The sequence below is a fragment of the Cynocephalus volans genome, chromosome 7 (assembly GCF_027409185.1).
Source record: "Cynocephalus volans isolate mCynVol1 chromosome 7, mCynVol1.pri, whole genome shotgun sequence".
NCBI classification, from domain to species: Eukaryota; Metazoa; Chordata; class Mammalia; order Dermoptera; family Cynocephalidae; genus Cynocephalus; species Cynocephalus volans.
In genome coordinates, this window is record NC_084466.1 from 71,744,147 (window position 1) to 71,767,548 (window position 23,402).

Genomic DNA, 23,402 nt, shown 5'->3' on the forward strand with positions numbered 1-23,402 from the left:
AGACAAAAGATGTTTTTTTGCACATTGCCCTGAAGGCCAGTATATAGGGCTTCTCCTCTAGTACAAAGAAAGTAAATTCTGGAGCCAAGTCTTCCCCACCCAATTTCTTTCTGTCCTCACGCATTAATACGTGACTTCAAGGCCAATTAAAAAGAAACATAGTTGAGCAACTGTCTTTCTTTTCAATCGGAGTGTCTTCAAGTGTCTAAAGAAAGAATCACCCTGAGACATTGAGCTTCTATAATTAGGATTGATATGTCAACAGCTAGTATAATATAATCTCTACTCCTATCTCATGGGAGTAAAGCTCTTTCAAAAAATTCCAGAAGTTTTATGCTATCCTTGTGCTCTCAGTATGAAACACTGACAAGATACACAATCGCACACACACACACACACACACACACACACACACACACACACTTTCTGACACAAACATCTTGTGCCCACACACAATGCCTCTATTATGAAGTAATATCTCTTGAAGCCACATTTCAAAAAACTATCTCCCTACCTTTCTTCTCTAGATATCTTGGAAAAGTGAGAAACTATGGCATCAAGAAATAATCTTGACCTTAACTGACCCTTTTAAAACAGTAAACTCAGTAAAAATTATAATGGCTTGTTTAATTCCCATCATTTGAATCTATTGAATACATTTAAATATACTGAATATGAAATTGTGGGAATTTTCCTATTTCTTTAATTTTAAAATTAAATTTTAAACTCAAAATATTATCACTCTTGGGCACTTATCTCTTTTTAGCTTTTTTTTAGACATGACTGTAATTAGATCAAGACAGTGCTTTTTCCCTTTTTCTTATGGCAGGGAATCAGGGGAGAGAAATCAAATCTTAAAAGTAGTATGTACAACTTAAAAATTGGGGCCATCTTTATACTATGTAAAACTGGTACTTCCAGATTCTGTTGCATAGATGAGTTGTGAAGCAAAGAATAAATGATTTTTTTAAATTATCTGATTCAGTCTCAGCAACACAAATTTGTTCTACTCATATAATTTTAAATTTATAGGTAATTTTTTTCCCTTTTGTGCCTTTATGCTCTTTTTTCAAAACTGGGCCTTTGAATGTCAATCGTTTTTAGCTTTTTCATTTAGTTCTCTCCCGAATTTCATAACTGTAAAATTGATGAACGATTTTAAAATATTTTAAAATGCAAAAGTCGTCATTATCTCTGTGTGCCACTTTCTCCATGGAGACATCAAACTACTACCAGCAAGTATCATCTACCCATCCAACAACCACCCCACTGTCCATCCAACGCTTACTGTGTGTTGTGCACTGGAGTGCACTGGGGATAAAAGGAAACATGAGACAGATCCCTTCTGAGGGCTAATGTAAACACAGTCATGCACAATCCTATTTATAAATGGTAACCAATACATGGATAAAGTATTAGGTAGCACAGAATGACGGTACATTACCACCATTCTTGTCACATTCAAATTTATTTTTGGTTTTTGTACATCCTATCACTTTTTAATGTAATATTGTGTATTAAACATTTTTATTGTATTTTTCCCTTAGTAAAATATTAACTCCATGAGAGTAGGATGAAATCTCTCTTCATAATTAACTGTAGCTCCAGTACTTGGAATAATGCCTGTCATATAGTCATTGCCCAACAAATATTTAATGGATGAATGAACTATTGAATGAACAAATGAATAAATAAATGAACAAATGAAGAATGGATGCAGATGCGATCAGGTATGGTCATTTTCACACTGGGGGGAGGCAGCAGTGGTATTGAGCTCTCATCTTTTGAGTGACAAACAAGCACTTACCAGGTGGTCGAGAGAGGAAAATATCCCAGGCAGAGTGAGTAGAATGTGCAGGTTTACTGGAGTAAGGAAGATCAGATGTGTTTGGGAACTGAGAGGTATGCTCTGGATAGCCAAAGAAGAGGATGTATCAGAGAATGACAGAAGAAGAGAGTAATTGAATGAATTAGAGGTATAGTAAAAATGTAATGTATGCAGATAAACACTTTAAGTTTACTAAGTTCTTGGAGATATGGTTGGGCATCATTTTCATATGCTATGATGTAATATTATTATTTGTTCTTATTCTATCCCTTCTTTTTTTCTTGTAGTATGTTTTTTAGATCCTTTTCCAATTTCTTTGTCATTAATGGAAGTTAAATCCTTTTATCCGAGAAACGAGCTGTCAGGCAAAAGCTGTGTATAGTGCTCAGATACCTGAGAGAGGTCTCTTACTGAGAGAGCAGAAACACAATTTCTTGCCATCATTTCGTCAATCTTGACATGCCAGGTGTTGTTCTAGACCAGGGCTCAACAATCTTTTTCTATAAAGGTTAGGCTTTATAGGACACTTATGGTCTCTGTCCTAATTGCTCAACTCTACCACAGGAGGGTGAAAAGGTCGTAGACAAAACATAAATAAGCAAGTGTGACTGTGTTCCAATAACACTTTATTTATGAACAAAGATATTTAAATTCCATATATTTTCATGCATCACAAGATATTATTCTTCTTTTGATTTTTTTTCAAAGATCTGAAAATGTAAAAAACACTCAGCTCATATTCCACATAGAAATGAGAGGTGCAAATTAGGTCTGTAGGCACTAGTTTGCCAACTCTTGCCCTAGACATTAGGAATACTACCAAATGAAAATATCTCTCTACTCACATGAAGTTTATGTTTTAGTTGGAAGAGGCAGACAGTAAACAAAGATGTAACAAAGGTTGTAAATGCTATGAGAAAAATAAACAGGGCAAGGAGGATAGGAATTGACAGGGGTGTGTGTGAGCCCTAGTGTGGGGGTGTGTGTAATATTTTAAACAGCCTGGTCAAGGAAGATGTCTCTGGCCAGATGACATTTGACCTGAATGAAATAGGGAGCGAGACTGGGGAAGGAAAGAGGGCTCAGGAAGAAGGATTGTGAATGTATAGTCCTGAGGCAGGATCATGCTTAGACTGTTTGTACTAAAAAGAGAAAAGAACTGTAAATGCAACAGAGCAAACTAGGGGTAGGAGACAATCTTGCCAGCGTACACAAAGATGGAAAGCACAAAGACAAGGACAGAGAAGCAAGAGTTCTGCATTCCTGGACCCCGTCATCTTGAAGCCGGGCCTCTGCACAGGGGCAGCAAAGGGTACTTTGGTCATTAAGCCAGTTTGAATTGGGGTTTTTGCATTTAAAAGACTAATATTTTACCTCTAAATACTTAAAATTCAGAAGTTCCCAAAGATGTGTGTGCACTGACACCTGACATTTCTAAATAACTGTGATGCGCCCGGAGACAGGAATGTGCTCTTAGGCTTACTTTTCTGCCTCAACCTCTCTCTCCACCCAGCCCTAAGATTCAATGATCTTGTTTCACAGCCCAAAGAGGATCTGGAAAAGGAAAAGTATAATGACTTGAGCTGCAGCAGAAGCTTAGTGTATTTTCAGTTAGCTGGATTAAAAAAATGAGCAAAAGAATGAATGAATCCCTCTATTATTAAAAAAAATACAATTCATTCATAAAACATGTTATTATTCTTTCTTTTAAGAAAGCAGTCGTGAGCATGCTATAACACTCAATTAACACGGAAGACACTAGTAATACTTACTACGTACATATACATGGTACTAATATGTGGTTGACTGTGTGGTCTATGCTAATTTGTGGTCCACTGCTGATCCTTAATTACAGTAACAGGACCAGCAGAGTCACAGATTTTATAGGACAATGAACTCAATGCAGTCAAACATATTTTCCTTTCACAATAATTTATTTTTTAAATTGTAGTATAATATACATAACAGTTTTAAGTGTACTTCTGTGTGTGTGTGTGTGTGTGTGTGTGTGTGTGTGTGTGTGTGTGTGTGTGTGCGCGCGCGCGCGCATATATATGGGCATATACGTGCGTGTCTGCTATACAGTCAGCACATTCACACTGTTGTACAACCGTCACCACCTTCCATCTCCAGAACTGTTTTTATCTTTCAAAACTGAGGCTCTCAACCCATTAAACAATAATTCCCCTTTCTGCAGTGCCTCAGGTTCCTGGCAACCACCATTGTACTTTCTGTGGATTTAACTACTCTACGTATGTGACATAGGTAGACTCATACAGTATTTGTCCTTTTGTGATTGGCTTATTTCAGTCAGCATAATGCTTTGTGGATTTATGTTGTAGCATGTGTCAAAATTCCCTTCCCTTTTTAGAGTGAGTAATATTCCATCGTAAGCATATACCACATCTTGTTTATTCATTCATTCATTTATTGATGGATACTTGAGTTGCTTCCGTCTTTGGGTTATTGCAAACGGTGTTGCTCTGAGCATGGATGTTCATGTGTGAGTTCCTGCTTTTAATTCTTTCGAGTATATACCCAGAACTGGAATTGCTGGGTCACATAACAATTCTATTTTTATTTCTTTCCTCACAATCATCTTTATACCTTCTTTTTATTTCTTGGTGGGTGTGTGTATTCTTTTTTTTTATTTAACTCATTGGAAATAAAACTTGAATGTAGTGAAACAATGTTTCAGTTATTTTAAGAGAATGATTTTAGGAAGTATGTATCAAAAAGTAATTTATGTGGCCTATTAGCAAATCTGTAGCAAAGTATACATAATCCATTTGATTCATTCAAACAAATCATTATAGCTATTCATGGAAAAGAACTTCATCCTGCTAAGAATCTTTGAACGTGATGTAACTATTCTTGGAATCTTGAACTGAAATGGGAAATAAATCATATCAGACCACCTAAGATAAATTCAAGAACACTTAATTACTGAAAGGAATTTTGATAGATTTTTTGAAGAAGAGGATTCCCTATTACTGCTATAATTGGTTTTCGATTGACAACACAGTTTCTTCCAAGCCTAAAGCCTAGTCAAATAGTACAAATCTTGTTTTGGATTTGTGTACATATAAAATGTTGACAGTAATAGTTATTATAAATGTACACTATAACTATTTATTGTAATAAATGTATGCTATAACTATTTTTTGCTCACTTTATACCAGTTACCATGCTAAACATTACACATGACCATGTGAAATACAACAGATTATAAGGCAGCTTTTTACAATTATCATCGTTGCACTAACATTCTTCCCTCTTCAGTGGCAGTGCTCCCAAGCTTTAGCTGGGCTTGAGGCAGTCAGAATGCATCCCAAGTCTCTCTTACAGCCTATTGGGCCAGTAGAAAATGAAATAAGTGACTTCTACTTCTGACTTGTTTAAGACATCACAAGTTTGTGTCTCTGTTTTAACACTTAGGCTTTAGACTTACTAATTAAAACTTACTTTGCAGATGAGGCAATATTAGTCAACTTGCTTAACTCACTCAACTAGGTTTTGAACACTGCAGAATTGAGTCCAAAGCCCATGCTTTTTTTTTTTTAAAGACGACCAGTAAGGGGATCTTAACCCTTGACTTGGTGCTGTCAGCACCACGATCTCCCAAGTGTGCAAACCAGCCATCCCTATATAGGGATCCAAACCCACGGCCTTGGTGTTATCAGCACCACACTCTCCCAAGTGAGCCAAAGGCCAGCCCTGCAAAGCCTATGCTTTTACTAGCTGCTTCACACAATGGGAACATCATCTGCACCATCTGAGCATTTCTCTGACACCTCAATTTCCACAAAGCAAAAGTACGAACTTGTTGTATACCTTGAGGCAGCAGGAGCAACAAGGCACATCAGGTAGGGGAGAGTTGAGTGGGTCAGGATGTCTGGCATACAACACGGTTTCAGGGTTGGCTAAAGCCCAAATTCAAAAATTGGAGGCAGAGCTCTAAAAGCAGCATTTCATACCTAGAGAAATGAGTTGAGGCTGCAATATTAGTCTTTGCTCAGGTCTATAAACATTTCTGCTTATATGACTTGAATGCTTAAATTTCTTCAGTGCCTTCTTACTGTCCTCATGGTGCAGATACCAAACTCCTCAGCTGGATGTACAAGGCCTGCCTGATCTCTTCCTAACTCCCCAGGCTCATCCTCTCTCCATCCTACCTATGTGATTCCTGTGGAGGAGTGAATTATTCTTCTTTGAATATACATGCTTCCACAACTTTGTCTTTGCATGTCCCCTGAACTGTGATGAGAAAAGTCTCTTTTCTGAGTCTTGTTCATTTGATAAACTCCTATTTTTATAAGGATTGTTGTTTTTGTGAAGTTTTTCTTGACTCACCTAGACTTAATCAAGGACCACTTCTCTGTGCTATGAGGTACAACTCACATTTTCCTATCACAGCACTTATCATACTGTGGTAAAGGACTTTGAGCTTTCTGAGGGTAGAAAGTTAAATTTCTAATCCCAGCACTCAGGAAAATGCCTGGCACAGTTAGGTACTCAGTGAGAGTCTGTTGGGTAAAAGAATGAGGGATTAAACTAAGGTATGGTAACAGCTTGAAATCAAATATAAAATAAGTACAGCTTATGATACAATCTATACTGGAAATGAGAAGATGATAAATAATTATTGTAATTTTGCATTATTTTACATTTGTCCATGTTGAAATATATTAGTACTTTTATGCCTAGCTAAATGTTTGGATCAGCCTGCTTACAATAAAACTCTATCTTTAAGAGAGAAAAGATAATTTCACCAGTGATCATAAAACATATTTTTTGCTTATTGAATACCGTAATTCAATACAGAAAACCAAAGCAAAACAAAACACAATGATTGGATCCCAATACGTGAACAAAATAATTCTTGAACTTTTGAGTTTTTATTTGGTTATTTGAGAGCTATTATAAAAAAATAATTGATTTGTTCCATGTTATCTTTTAGAATTTCTCTCATTTCTGTAAGTTAAAAGATTTGGCAATACCAGCAACTTATAAAATACTAATCAACAAACTGTACAAAATAAATTATTGGAATCTATCCACTAGAACACTCTTTATGAAATGAGAGGTATTGATAATACCTAATACTAATGGTGTTAATTAGTGTGTAATGAGAAGAGAGTTGACATTCTTGATCCAACAAAATCACCTTTTCAGGATGCACTTTCTATTTAAAAAGAGATTGATAAAAACTACTTCATGGCATGGCTTATATACCTAAATGATCTTCCCTTTCATTGGTGTGGCCCAGATATTGTAACTATTAAGGATGTAAGTTTCTGTTAATAGCTGAAGCAGCAAACACTAAGGGCCTAGTGAGCATCCTGTGTTGTAACATTACTGGGTAAGGTTTTCCTCTGACCTAGAAGGCTAAATGTAAGAAATGCACCACAGAACTAACCCTAAGGTGCTGACATTGAATAAAAATAGAAACTTAGCACTTGACTCTTCTGATTCTCATAACCTTTCCCATGAAGAAGTAACAATCAGATATCTCTTTTGAGAGTATACAATAAAAATTTAAAAGGCCAATGTAATAGTAAATATGAAAAGTTAGAGTAAACTTCATTGTTAGCACAATCAATCAATTTTTTTGAAAGGACACTTTTTTTCAACACATATTATAAAAAATTTCAAAAACATACTGCAAAGTTGAAAGAAATATACAGAGAATGTTCATATATCTACCACCTAGTGTCTGCCATTCACTGGTTTACTATCTAGAACTTGCTGTATTATCTTATTTTTTGATGCATTTTAAAGGCAGAGATCAGTATAGTTTTCCCCAAATACTTTAGCATGCATATTATTATTTAGAACTTACTTTTTTTTTTACAGTTTTAATGTAAAGTTTACATACAAGGAAATGTACAAATCTTAAGCATACATTTACAGAGTATCAATAAATCCATACATATATGCAACCATAACTCTTATCAAGAATAGAACATGCCCTCCTATCTAACTGAAATTTTGTATTCAGTATCTATAGTTAATAACAATATATTGTATTCTTGAAAAATGCTCAGAGAGTAGATGTCAAATGTTCTCACCACAAAAATAACTATGTGAGGTAATGCATGTGTTAATCAGCAATATTTAGTCATTGCACATGTGTATATACTTCAAAACATCATATTGCACATGATAAATACCTACAATTTTATCTGTCAACTTAAACAAAATTAAGAAAATAAAAAAAGAATGGAACATACCCAGTTAAAGAAAACGAGCCCAAACGCCCAGTACCATTCAGGCTTTATTAAAGGAGGAAAAGCCTGCCAGGCTGCGCTCAAAATGGCGGCGCAGGCAGCTAGAAGGAGTACATACATTTATATGGATTGGTGGGCGTGAAAAACGCAGGTGGGGAGGGGGACCCAGTTGACAATCGGTGAGGGTGTGGTGGGTAAGGGTGAAGTAGTCAAGATGGGAGGTACCTCCAGGCGGGGGTGGAAGGGTTTCTTTGGGAAGCCAGGAGGTAGAGGGTTGCTTTGTTTGAGGGAACCCACAAGGTAGGGTAAAAGACTGGTGGCCATTTTGTACTCAATATGGCACAGGTTGCATCCGTGATGACGTCAGTTGCATCCAAGGTGATGGACCACATCCAAGATGGCACCAGCCACGTCCAAGATCTATCACCCAGCACTTTTTTCCTTATGCCTCTTTCTAGATAATTCCTGCCATTATTCCTCTAGAAGCAACTTCTGTTCTGATTTTTCCACCAGAGGTTAGTTTTGCCTGTTTGGGGATTTCATGTAAATGCCATCCAGTGAATGCCATCCAGTGATATGCAGAATTGAGTCTTCATTCACAGCATGATGTTTTTGTGTTCACCAATGTTGTGGCTTGTATCATAGCTCATGGCTTTTGATCTCAGTGCTGTATTTGATTGTCAGGATATACCACAATTTCTTTACTTGTTCTAGTAGTGCTAGATACCGAGGCTCTTTCTGTTTTTTGGATATTATGATAAAAGCTGCTACCAACCTTTGTGTAAGTGTTTTTGTGAATATATGTCTTTCTTTTTATTTGAAATGATGGACTGCATCGTGATGGGAGTTATTGGGAGTTAGAATCCACTTGGCTGGCACTTCTTGGCACCTCTGCTGGTACCCAAGAAAATTATATGGTTCCCCACATGACCGGCCAGGGCTGGCATCTCTTGTCCTGTTTCTCTAGCCTTTTGCCTGGGACTGGGATTCATGATTCATCCCCATTTTTTTTAATGCTGCCATTTGCAGTACAACCAAAATCCCATATAACCAGCAAATTCACTTTTTGCTCTCACAGCTGCAGTCTGTCCTGCTTCTTTAGGTTACATGTTGACTTAGGTGCAGAGTCAGCCTGGGGAATTGTCTCACTTATGTGCTACTTGGTTTAGAGGTGAGGACTTTTTTTCTTGTTCTAGTATCCCCCTCACTACCAGCCTGACATTTGGTAGACATCGAGCCACAGTTCATAAAAACTCCTGGATGCCCCAGTCCAGTTTCAGGAATCCCAGTCCCATAGTTTCTAATATGCAGAATAACTATTACGCAAATTAATCAACAGAAAGTTTGGAGAGAGTAGCAAAAATACTTGGAAGTTTATTAGAATAATGTGCATATAAGATGTCCTTAATTCATGCTTATTTAATTAATATATGTGAACAAAAAAGAAAGTAAACCTTAAGTGTTTGGATAGAGAAGATCAAAGCACTATACTGTTTTTCTGCATCTCTGTCAATAGCACTTATGATAATGCGTTATGTTCATCAGATATTCAATAAATGTCCATTGAACTTGTTAATAAATTGCTGAACGTTAAGTAGATTTTCTCCAAAAGGCACATGTTCAGACACAGCAAACATTTTTCTCTGTTATTTGGCACTGGTGTAAGCCACAGCTGGTCAGGGAACTGACAGATGCGGTGAAGTACACACAAGTATCAAGTATCTGAGCACACTTGGGAGCAGGCTGCCTCACATGTCATGTATCAGGTGTGAGTGGATTAGAAATACTGTCCACAGCAGTTTAGAAAATGTTTTCTTCTCCTAGTACTGTCCAAGAAAAACTATGAAAATAAATAACAGTGAAGTTATTTACATGAAATAGAAGCTATAACTGTATATGGTGATAGCACTATATCGTGATTAATTCTTTCACCTGATGAAAGAATGTAGGGCATTCACTGTTAGTGAATGCCCTGCAGTTGCAGAGAAAGATCATTCTTTGTGAATCCTATAAATCAATAAATACACTGTGAATTGAAAACTGAAAATAGCCCACTCCCAATTACTAATTACTAAATTTACTAATTTCACCCCAGATTAAAGACTCAAGCACTGTATGTGAGGCTTGGCCATTTATCAAAATACAAATAGGAAGAGAGAGACAGAAAAAAAAGGGGGGGGGGGTGCAAAGTCTGGCTATGTCCTCAACAAGAGAAAGGAAGTTTGGATGAATGTGACAGGAGTTTTTGAGCTGCTGAGGTTCTCATCCAGCCACAATCAACATGCCACTGGGCCTGAGCAGGAGGAGTTACAGACAGCCTTCCCCGTACCCAGCTGCACAGAGCCTGTCAGGGATGCCTCTGCAACCATGGATCAAAAGGAAACATTCCCAGATAGCTGCCACAGGAAAATGACAGTGGTCATAATACTCCTATCTATTGACCAGCACACTTACAAATATCAATACTAATCACAAAGAGTATAAAGGCTGTACAAGCATATGTAAGCATAAACTTGTTCAGAACAAATCTGTAAATTAACATAAAATTCTTCATTTAAAATTAGGACTGTGGGGATAGAGAGGGGTTTAGAGTCGAGTGATAGACAGACTCAGTCAGGTGACTCTAAGGATATCCGCAAGGAGGAATATTATGTACAGTGAAAGAGCCCTTGCTGAGTGACACAATGATCATTTTTAAGTGTTGTACATCAGGAAGCAAACTACTGTTTGAAATCAAGCAAATTATTTGAAACAAACTGAAACTTTAATACAGATGGATTGGGGAATCATTTGGGGACATCAGGTGAACACGTTTCTAAATATTTCCAGATTCAGTAAACATTATATACATAAAACATTTAATTATAGAAAATGATATATAAATGTAATTACATAAGTATAAATTATAGGTTACACATAACATATATACACAGACACAATTAGTGTTCTGTACATTAGAATAATACTCATTAGATGAGTATTTTTAAATAATTTATTCTAAGCCAGGCACTGCATCATGTACTAGAGAAACACTGATAAACAAGATAGGTGGTTCTTGTATTATCATTTGAAATTTGTATGTAGCACAATAAAATTTAGGATTGTAATGCATATTATAGTTCAGTGGCTCCCAAATTAGGATATATAATCGCTTCTCAGCCTTTTGTCTGAGATCAAGTGCAGTATCTGTTCTTATCAGTTTAATATCTGATACATACTCTATCCAAATTAGGATATATATATGCATGCACACACACACACGTGCACACACACACGAGATGTGCGTCAATGGACTTTTTGAAGACCTCCATACATACACAAACATATGTTCATGTATATGTATACATAGACTTCACATTAAAACATTTTTATATGATAAAGATGGTAGAAAAAGTTTCCATATACCCCACTCAGATTCTGCCATTATTAACATCTAGCATTAGTTTGGTACATTTGTTACAATTAATGAATCAATATTGATACATTATTCTTAACTAAAATCAACACTTTATTTAGGTTTCTTTAAGTTTTACCTTCTGTCTCTTCTTTTTCAGAATTTTATCCAGGATACCACACTGCATTTAGTTGTCACATTGTAGGCTCCTTTTGGCTTTGACAGTTTCTCAGAATCATTTTGGTTTTGATGACCTTGCCCATTTTCAGGTGTGCTGGTCCGGTTGGAATTTGACTCATGTTTTTCTTATGATTAGACTTCAGTTATGTGTTCTTGGGAGGAAGACCACTGAGGTGAAGTGCCACTCCTGTCACATTGATCAAGCACACATACAATTGACATGACTTCCCACTGTCGATGTTAACCTTGCTCACCTGGCTCAGATCGTTTTCTGTTAGGCTTCTCTGCTGGAAAGTTATTATTTTTCCCCTTTCTGTACTATACTCTTTGGAAGGAAGTCACTATGCGTAGCCCACACCAAAGGAGTGGGGGATTATATTCCACCTTGAGAGCATGTCTGTAGAGTTCTTCTGCACAGGATATTTGTTCATTTTTCCCCACTTATTTTTTCAGTGATTTATTTATATCAATATGAACTTGTGGGTATTTTATACTTTTTCTTCATTTTATAGTTCAATGCTACTTAATTTTGTTGCTGTAATTGTTCCAGCTTTGGTCATTAATGGCTCTTTCAGTTGGCTTCTGTGTCCCTTTGCCATACCTCTGTCATTTTTTTTTTTTAACACATCTTTACTTTCTGGTACTACAAAATGCTCCAGGGTTATCTTGTACATTTCCTGTTCCAGTCCCAGAGTCAGCGTTACTCTGAGAAACACTGGTTCCTTTTTTTTTTTTTTTTTTGGATACAAGTATAAGAAACCAAGAGCTGGGCAACAGATATGCTCTCTCCTACTGTGATATCATAGATTTTAGGACTGACTGAGAAAGAAGATATATGTGTGTATACTAACTTGTGCATATATACATTTCTATAAATATTTCTATATGTAACCATATGTATTTACACTAAGCTGAACCTGACTTCATGCTGATGTCTCCAAAACAAACTTATTACTATGTGGATAATTCAATCCTTTCTGTATGTGAAATAAAATATCCTACACATAATGAATATTTAAATCCACAGCCTTACCTAAAAATACTACACGCACTTTAGAATGGACTCTGAGCTTATGTGGAGATTATAGCAAAAAGAACTAGCTACTCAATGGAGTTTGCCTGAGTGATGCACTTCTGCTGTCTATGAAGATCATACTGTCTAGCAGAGTATGTCTTCTGGAAATATACATGGTCAGATCATTTAACTCTTGCAATTAGTTAAAACTTGATTATTCTTACATATCATTGATTCTTAGACCTAGAAATCCATCAGTATCAATTTGTGGATTAAAGAAAAGAAAAACATTCTACCACAAAATGACAGAATCTGAATCAGATTCTAAGGAAAGCCACAGACTATATGTGCCCAGCGAAAGACTGTATGTCCACAAATTTGACAACTTAAAAGAATAGCCTAATCCACTGAAAGAATGAACTACCAAAATTCACTGGAGGAGAAATAGATCATCTGAATAAGACTGTATCCACTAAAGAAACTGAAACAATAATTAAAAACCTTTTCAGAAAGAAAGTACCAGGCTCAAATAGTATCACTGTTGAATCTGCCAAACATTTAAAGAAGAAATTATACAAATTCTCTACAATATGTCCCAGAAAATAGAAGCACAGGGCATACTCATGCTATGAGTTCTAATATTAAAACAAGATAAAAACATTATATGAAAGGAAAACTATAGATCAATATGTTTTATGAACACAGTTGCAAAAATTCTCAATAAATATTAGCAAATCAAACCCAACAATGTGTAAAAAGAATTATATACCACAGCCAAGTGGAGTTTATTGTAGAAATGCAAGACTGGTTCAGCATTTGCAAATAAATTAATGTAATTCATAATATTAAAAGGCTGAATAAGAAAAATCACATAATCATATAATAGATACAGAAAAAGCATTTGAAAAATCCAACACCCATTTATGATAGAAAAATTATCAAAAAAACTGAATTGGAGAAGAAATTTGTCAACTTGACATAAACTTGTGCTATAAAAAAAGAAAGAAAAGGAAACAAAAGTGAAAAATTGGTATTGGCCAGCAAGATTTGATGAAATGGTTAGTAAAAATTTTAAGATGTTGACGCATTATTGATATTAGGAATGATTTGAGTTGTTGAACATGGACTCACTTATCAAATAATGAGAAATATCATTTGTATTGGTTAGATTACATCAACAATTTGGTCCTAGAAATATTTTGTGGTTATATTATCTTTGCATCCTGACAATTTACTTGATGTTGAATGAGGAAAAAAAGTATCAGATCAGATAAGGAGCTTGTTTATCTCTTCCTTAATCTCAATTAAAGTAAATTAGAATCTTTGCCAGGAGTTATAGCTTCTGGCAATCTCAATATTACAGAGTTCCAGTTGTTATAGAAATGTTATGAAATAAAAGCAGAAAAAACTCATTTCAAAGAGTTTAAAAATTACTTTATTAGAATTTCAAGAAGCTGTTCATTTAGAATGTTAATATAAAACTAACGTATGGGGTCAAACATTTTGGTTTCTGATCTAAGACACTAAGATAGCTTTATCTTTTTCTTTTTTTTTTAATGTCAGAGGCAAAAGGATGTGTGTTGGAGGTGAGGAAAATGATCATTTTTCCACTTCAACGCTTTGGTCCATGACAAGGGGAACCTGTCCTCTCTCTCTTTTTTTATGCCTTTCCGGCTTTTTTTTTTTTTTTTTCCTGAAGCAAAAGCAATTAACAATTTAATTCAGGACCTAATAATCACTGGGCCCTGCTTCCCCAGGGGAAAGAGTTACTGCACCGTTGACCTATTATCTCACTTGTGTTCCCAGGCACCAAGTTGATAGGCACAGGGCCACCCCTTTGAAAGTCACCTCCAGTGTTCTTTCTTGTTATGTCTCCATCCTTACATAATTGGAATTGCAGTCTGTCTGAAGACCCAATGATTCTAAATTCAAGCTGTACACAGGTTTCTTTTTATAAGCACATTCTCCAATCCAAATTGTTAACAGGGCATTACCTTTGAAAATAGTGGGATTTCATATCATATTTCATATGATAGCCCATAAGTCAGAATCTCTTGACTTGTGAAATAGAAGTTAAACCTTTATTTCTAAAATATTTGCTTAATTTTATTCTCTAAGTAATGCTATTTTAACACTGTAATAGGTCATTTGACATTTTGTATAAAAACACCAAAGTTGAAGCATTGATGATACAATCAGATGTTTGGGGTGGAGGGATTGCTGACTTTGGGAAGGAGATAGCGATTAAACTTTGGATATATTGGGCTTGAAGTAATTGTAAAATATGGTAGATATGTATCAAAAGCCTAATGCATATATAGGAACATTTTGTTAGACCTCAGATTAAAAGTAAGGATTAGAGGTACAGAGTTGAGTTTCAAGACATTAAAACAGTTTGTAGCTGGAAGTCTTGAGTAAAGAATTTCTAATCTCAGGCTCTAGTTTCAAAGAATGTAGGGAAAATGTAAAGGAATGTCAGGGCTTTTTATGATGGCTGACCAGTAAAAATCCTGGAGAGTTTCTGAAACATACAGCCATAGAGATATTCAAAAGTCCTTTTTACTTTTGCCACTGGGAGTTGAAGTGAAGACTGTTAACTTTGTTTCTAAACTTTGTGACAATTCATATGCATTTTATCATTCTGAGACTGGATCTAATTGTACCATCTTGAATAACAAACACTTGGGAAATAAATGAAGGATCTGAATAGAGTCTCATAAATTTGAAGATCAGTATTTTAGAGTTATTAAGGTCTTCTTGCCTCTGGACCAACATAAACTCTACAATCATTATAGGAAGAATCTAGACTGTAGAGTAAAGAAAGCTTGTTCCTATTCCATCCCTATCACTTTCTAGCCATACAATCTTGGGAAAGTCACTTAAGCTCTCTGAGCTTCAGTTTCCTCATCTGTTAAATGAGGATAGAAATATTTAATATTTATCAAAATACCACTAAGTACAAGAATTGATACAAGACTTTAATGAGAAACCATTTTTAAAATGTGCATTGTAAACCTGAGTGCAGATTGCAAATGTTAATTGCTTTTAATTCTAAATGATTTCCTGAAAAATAAGCTAAATCTTTAATTAAATAGTTCAGTTGTTTAATGTTCTGTAGGGACATGAAAAAATGCACCAACATGCAAATACACACAGGGATTTTCTTCAAGAATTGATTAGACATCTTAGAAAACTCTGGTCTCAGTGTCTCCTTATGTACATCTCTCTCTAGCACTACATTTATTATTTTTTTTCCTGAAATTGGATCAACATAGGGTTTTTAGTCAAATTGTATCTAGCAAGTCTTACCAAATCTACCCTTTCTATTTTTTTCTTGGCATTCTCTGACCACAATCATTTGGGTGATGGTTGCCTCTTTTCTATATAATACATACTGTAAGTCCAGGCTACAGGAATATATTTATAAGGCCCAGTTAAATGTTGGAATGATATTCTTCAAAAGTTAAAAGTTACAATCCTAAATGTAGCAGATGGAAAGAAATCATTAAGATCAGAACTAGATGAAATGGAGAGCCCCAAAATGATACAAAAGATCAATGAAAAAAAGTTGTGTTTTTTAGAAGAAAAATAAGATATTCAAACCATTAGCCAGGTTAAAAAAAAAAGAAAAAAGAAAAAAAGAAGAAGAGAGAGACCCAAACAACAAAAATAAAAATCAGAAATGAAAAAGGAGACATTACAACTGATACCACAGAAATACAAAGAATCACTAGTGGCTATTATTAACAACTATATTTCCTTTCCTGAAGGAAATGGATACATTTCTGGACAAATATAAACTTCCGAGATTGAACCAAGAAGACATAGAAAATCTGAGCAGACTGATAACCAGCAACGAGACTGAAGCAGTAGCAAGCAATCTCCCAACAACAACAAAAAAAGCCCAGGTCCAGATGGATGGCTTTACAGCTGAACTCTATCAAGCCTTTAAAGAGGAATTAATACCAATTGTCCTCAAACTATTCAAAAAAATTGAAACAGAAGCCATTCTCCCAAACTCATTCTATGAGGCTTACATAACTCTGATACCAAAACCAGATAAAGATACAACAAAAAAAGAAACCTAAGACCAATATCTCTGATGAACATAGATGCAAAAATTCCCAACAAAATATAAGCAATCATAATACAGCAACAAATCAAAAAAATTATACATGATGATCAACTGGGATTCACCCCAGTGATGCAAGGAAGGTTCAACATATGCAAGTCAATAAATGTAATACACCACATCAGCAAAATAAGGAGAAAATCCATATGACTATCTCAATAGATACAGAAAAAGCATGTGAAAAATTAAACACCTCTTCATGATAAAGATTCTCAGCAAATTAGGTATAGAAGGAAAGTATCTCAACACAATATACACATATACAACAAAACAATCACCAATATCATCCTGAAAAGCTGAAAGGATGCCCACTCTCACCACTCTTATTTAACATAGTATTGGAAGTACTAGCCAGAGCAATCAGGCAAGAGAAAGAAATAAGGGGCATCCAGATTGGAAAAGATGAAGTAAAACTGTCCCTGTTTGCATATGACATGATCCTATATATGGAAAAATCTAGACTCTACCAAAAACTCTTAGAGCTTATAAACAATTTCAGTAATGTTGCAGGATACAAAATCAACACACAAAAATCAGTAATGTTTTTATACTCCAGTAACAAACTAGCAGAAAAAGAATTCAAGAAAGCATGCTGATTTACAATAGTCATAAAAAAATAGAATACCTAGGAATCAATTTAACCAAGGAGGTGAAATATCTCTACAATGAGAACTACAAAACACTGCTGAGAGAAATTAAAGAGGACACAAAAAGGTGGAAAGACTTTCCATACTTTTGGATTGAAAGAATTAACATTGTGAAAATGTCCATAACCCAAAGTGATCTACAGATTCAATACAATCCTCATCAAAATACCAATGACATTCTTCACAGAAATAGAAAAAAAAAACTATCTTAACATTCATATAGAACAACAAAAGACCTCAAATAGTCAAAGCAATCCTGTTATAAATAAATAAATAAATAAATAGCCAGAAGCATAACACTACCTGACTTCAAATTATATTATAAATCTATTGTAACCAAAACAGCATGGTACTGGCATAAAAACAGACACTTGGACCAATGGAACACAATAGAGAACCTAGAAATCAGTCCACATACTTACAGCCACCTCATCTTTGACAAAGGCACCAAGAACATACATTGGGAAAAAGACTGCCTCTTCAGTAAATGGTTCTTGGAAAATTGGACATTCATTTACAGAAGAATGAAACTAGACCTTCACCTCTCACCGTATACCAAAATCAACTCAAAATGGATTAAAGATTTAAGTATAAGACCCCAAACCAAAAAAACTACTAAAAGAAAACATAGGGGAAACACTCCAGGAAATAAGAATGGGCAAAGACTTTAGGAATAAGACTCCCAAAGCACAGACTACAAAAGAAAAAATAAACAAATGGAATTATATCAAACTAAAAAGCTTCTACACAGCAAAAGAAACAATCAACAGAACAGACAGGCAACCTAAAGAGTGGGAGAAAACATTTGCAAACTACTCACCTGACAAGAGATTAATATCCAGAATATATAAGGAACTCAAACAACTTCTCAGTAAAAAAACTCAAATAATCCAATTTAAAAATGGACAAAGGAGCTGAATAGACATTTTTCAAAGAAAGACATACTAGTAGCCAACAGGTACATGAAAAAATGCTCAACATATCACTAATCATCAAAGAAATGCATATCAAAACCACATCGAGATATCATCTCAGTCCTGTTAGACTGGCCATTATTAGAAGGACTGAGAATAACAAATGCTGACAAGGATGTGGAGAAAGGAGAACTCTTCCACAATGTTGGTGGGACTGTAAAGTATTACAGACATTGTGGAAAGCAGTACAGAGGTTTCTGAAACAACTACAGATAGATCTACCATATGATCCAGCAATACCTCTTCTGGGTATATACCCACAGGAATGGAAATCATCGTGTAAAAAAGATACCTGCACTCTCATGTTCATCACAGCTCTATTTACAATAGCAAAGATATGGAGCCAACCTGAATGTCCATTGACGGATGACTGGATAAGGAAAATGTAGTATATATACACAGTGGAATACTACTCAGCTATAAAAAAAGAATGAAGTTCTACCATTTGCAGCAACATGGATGAGCTTGGAGAAAATTGTGTTAAGTGAAATAAGCCAAACAGAAAGAGAAATACTAATGTCCTCACTCATAAGTAGGTGCTAAGAAAGAAGGAAAGAAAGAAAGAGAGAAGAGAGGGAGGGAGGCAGGGAGGGAGGGGGGGAGAGAGAGAGAGAGAGAGAGAGAGAGACCACAATAATAAATGGAACTTCCAGGAGAGAACAAATTTATGGTTACTAGAGGTGGGAAAGTGGGATGAAGAGGGAGTTTGGGAGAAACTGGGTAAGGGGCACAAAGAATAATTATGACTTGTAATAATGAACATGCTAATAATAATGATTTGATCTTCACATATTGTACACAAATAATGACAGTCAACACTGTATCCCAAGAATATGTATCATCAATTATGCTTCAATAAATAAATAAATAAATAATGGAATAAAATATTTAAAAATAAATGTAGGTCAAAAAGGAAAAAAGTTAAAGTTTACATATATAGTACAGGAATTATCTTTTAGGTAATGTTTCTATAAAATATGATTATTTTTGGATAATACTGTGTTGAGGTAGATATTTGGGATGAAACTGGTAGGAATGATAAAGGAAAAAAATTTAAAAGAACATTATTAATGGAATTTATTGTTCAGCAGAAAGAATTTTTGGCTGGGAGGCTTCTAGTTTTAATTCTGTCATAACAGCGTGGCTTTAGGCAGTGTGCCATGCTCAGGTTTCTCTTCTACAAGGAAGAAAAAGAGGATGAAATATGGGGACACTATTGATCTCTAAAATCTCTTTTACTTAGGAGGGTGACACATTCTAGCCTTTTGTGAAACTAAAGCCTCAAGCATTTGAACATTTTTGGAATGTTTAACTACCTGATGTTATTTTCATATACAGAGAGGGGATTTATGGGGAAACTTCTCTGTCCAACTTGTGTTATTTTACTATTTATAATGTTTCTTGTTACTTTTATGATTTTTTAAAGAAACTTTCTATCTTTAAAGGTAATTAAGCCTAAGTTTGTCTTAGTGTCTCTGGAAATGAAGTGCTTCTTTAATATTCTGAGCTATCTGGAGTTATCTGGAAATATTTCTGTGTCACATAGTACAGTATTTAATAGTCCTCACATTCTATCAGGGTGTAATAGACATTATGAAGATGAACAGTGCATGTAGCAGCTGGGCTTTTCAATATTTCTTCATCAAGGAAGGAAAGTGGTTGTTAGTTTGCTTTGCTCTCCATTGTCTAGCCTACTGCAACTCTGTTTAGAACAAAAGACAACAGGAAAAAAACACTTTACATTACTAAAATCTTTTTTTCTGCACAAGGCCAGCGCAGTGACTAGCCCAATGTAGGTGCTCAATTAACATTTGATAAATCCTTCAATGTGAGATATAATGAATGAATGAATGAGTTTCTCAAAAACTTACCATTTTTCTTGTCTATGAAATTTTCTGAGTGGTTGCAGAAAATTGATTGTAAAGTTGATATAACTTGGAATAAGAGATGGTATATTATTTTCATTATTGACTTAGAAAACTAAAACCCAGAATGTCTTTTTAGCAAATTGAGGGAAAAAAAAAAAAAAAAACCCCACAAATTTTCCAACTTCATGATTTAACTTTGAAATCAAAGCACTTCCTCATTATACAAATTCATATACTCTTGGGGATTGTGTTAATTAAAATACTATTATTCTGAGACTTCTGATCAAGATGGTGGAATAGACAGTACCCAGTGTCTCTCTCTCCCACAATCAACCAATTTACAACTATTAAAAAGCAACGACAGCCAAGCTGGGGCCGCAAGAGCTCAGAAGAAGAGGAGAGACCTACAGAGTTCATGAAGGCAGGAGAAGCCATGATGACAGAAAGAAAGGACTGCTCTAACCATTTCATGACCCAACTACTTCAAGGCTGGCCCTCATGAGCTCACGGAGCAAGAGCTGACAAAAGTTGCTGCTGTGCCCTTCATATGAAGTTGCTTGGAGGCTGTAGCAGAGAAGAAGGCCTTGGTGGCTCTCAGGCCAGCAGGACCACTAACAGTGTTGCTGTGGACCCACATAGGAGTGATGGGCCACAGACAACTGAAAAAAGGAGCCACACAAAGGCTGGTGAGTCATTGCAAGGGACTGGTGCAAGGCCCATCCCATGGGAAGTGTTTGGAGTGCAGGTGGTGGGGGAGACAGGCTCACTGGGGGAACACTGGGGCACAGCAAGGACAGCTGATCTGCTCCACAATCAGTGCAGGGCCACCCAGTGGAGACTGGTCAGGAATATAGAACTGGAGGGGGTGCAGTTTGCTGAAAAGCCTCAGGCACAGACCTGTTTCCACATAATCCAGGTGTACTGGACCTCACAAGACCCAGAAGTGCTTACAAGGTCAACAATTAAAACCTGAGCTGCATGGAAAGCCTTCCCCAGGGAACCGGCAGCAAAGCAGCAATTCAGCTCAACCACAGGGCTCAAGTGCTGGTTCCCACAGGAAGTTCCCCCATTTTAGAAGTAAGCAAAGGACAGCAAGTTAGTTCCAGTGCAGTTTAGTGGTGGGGGTAGCTAATAATCCAACACAGAACTGAAAGAAAACACAGACCACCCACAGATGAGAGACAAAGTTCTGATATTAACACGACCAAAGAACACCTATTACACCTAGAAGGACCAGAAGCCTCCCAGGCTCCCATGTCAGGATGGAGGGGTGCTGAGGGCCTCAGCCACGCCCCCCATGTCTACATCCAGCTCAGTGACAACCACCAGGCCACTGCCGGAAGCACCCAAGGCTCCCTAGCTGGGGTGGGGGGGAGGTGCTGAAGGCCTCAACCACATACTCCCGAAGTCCGCATCCAACCCAGCCATGACCAAACCGCCGCCAGAAGCCCTTGAGCTCTGCTGCTGGAATGATGGGGTGTCACAGGCTTTGAGCATGTCCCCCATTTTCTCCTCTTCCCACCCTACCCTCTCCCCTACCCTCCCTACTGCTCCATAACAACATGTTAGAATGTAAAACATAAAAATAATAAATAAATATATTTTTAAAATAAATAAATAAACTTCAAAGAAAAAAAATACTATAATTCTGACATTTGTTAGTGCTAAATATGGGAAGCCAAAATTTTAAATCTCTTGGGCTGGGTGGTATATGAAACTTTACATTGTATTGAAATGGAGTAATCATGTAGTTGTCTGATATATCTGGATATTCATATCTCTCAATTCACATATTTTGTTTATAGTCTGGAAATTAGTGCTATACTGCTTAAAATCAATGTTAAAAATACATTTAAAATATTTAAATTTTATCATGTCTTCCCCAGTAAATATTCACAGCATTTTATATAATACATAATATTTTTGCTGAAGTGAGATTTTTAATTTGTGTTATTCAAGATAGGTTAATTGCAGTTTCAAACAATCCCAAGCTTCAAGGGACTTAACACATAAAAATGTCTCGGCTTTTCCACCCACCTTAGAAAAGATGGCAGCACTGTGGGAAGGTTGCTCTGGGCCTCTGTGACATGTGTGAGCACCAGTCCTTGGGAGCATTTCTGCCTCTGCAGCCCTTAGACCTGCTGCTTCTGTAAAAAAGTGCTTGACAAATGTATTGTGGTCTGGTTCTGGTCAAGCAAAATTTGCCTTTGCCACCAGTTCTTCATCCCATGTCCTGAAGTCACCCAGCAAGTGTATTATAAGGGCACAGGGACTGTCAGTGGAGAGTTCAAAAAACTGAGCCTTGATGACTTCAAGGGGAAATAGTTGATATTTTTCTTTTATCCTTTGGATTTCACCTATGTGTGTCCTACAGAAATTGTTGCTTTTAGAGAAAAATCCAATGAATTTAATGATGTGAACTGTGAAGTTGTTACAGTTTTGATGGATCCCCACATTAACCACTTTGCCTGGATAACTATACCAAGGAAGGGAAGTGGTTTGGGCCACATGAACCTTGTACTCTTGTCAGATTTAACTAAACAGGTCCTGGTATTTCACCAAGATGTCTCTTCATAACCGACTCCCAATGGAGTCATAAAGCACTTGAGTGTCAGTGGTCTTCCAGTGGGCCTTAGCATGGAAGATTGTAGTGAAGACATCTGTTTGTGGAGACCCGTAGAGATGTCTGCCCAGCAAACCAGACACTGGATTCTCCTACAGTTAAGCCAAGTCAGTATGTCATCCCACATGCACTTACAGCTTCTCACACCAAGAACCACAGGTGGAACCCACCTTTACCATTTCAAAGATAATTATTTATAGAAGGCAAATATTCTATTATGCTGGTATTCATAAATATTACTCTAAATGTTTTGTTTTCATAACATTGATTAGGGCTTTTAAAACTTGGTTAATTGCCAATATAAGAAGTCGTCCATTGGTAACATCTTATGGCTACCTAGTTTCGACAGAATTCCTAGTTCAATTGCTTACTTCTTAGATCGTGTCTTCTGTGGGAAAAGGAAACATTCTTTCTTAACCTTACTTGAACATTTGTGTACACCAAAGTAGTATAACAAGCTTTGAAAGCTTCTGATCAAAGGTTCTGAAGTGTTATTGAATTTCTCTGTACT

The 23,402-nt window shown here is 36.2% G+C and overlaps 2 pseudogenes; both read left to right on the forward strand.

Moving 5' to 3' along the window:
• Positions 1 to 23,081, forward strand: part of LOC134381661 (thioredoxin-dependent peroxide reductase, mitochondrial-like) — an 83,513-nt pseudogene extending 60,432 nt beyond the window's left edge.
• Positions 11,206 to 11,357, forward strand: LOC134382891 (U2 spliceosomal RNA; annotated as a pseudogene).
• Positions 23,082 to 23,402: the final 321 nt, after the last annotated feature.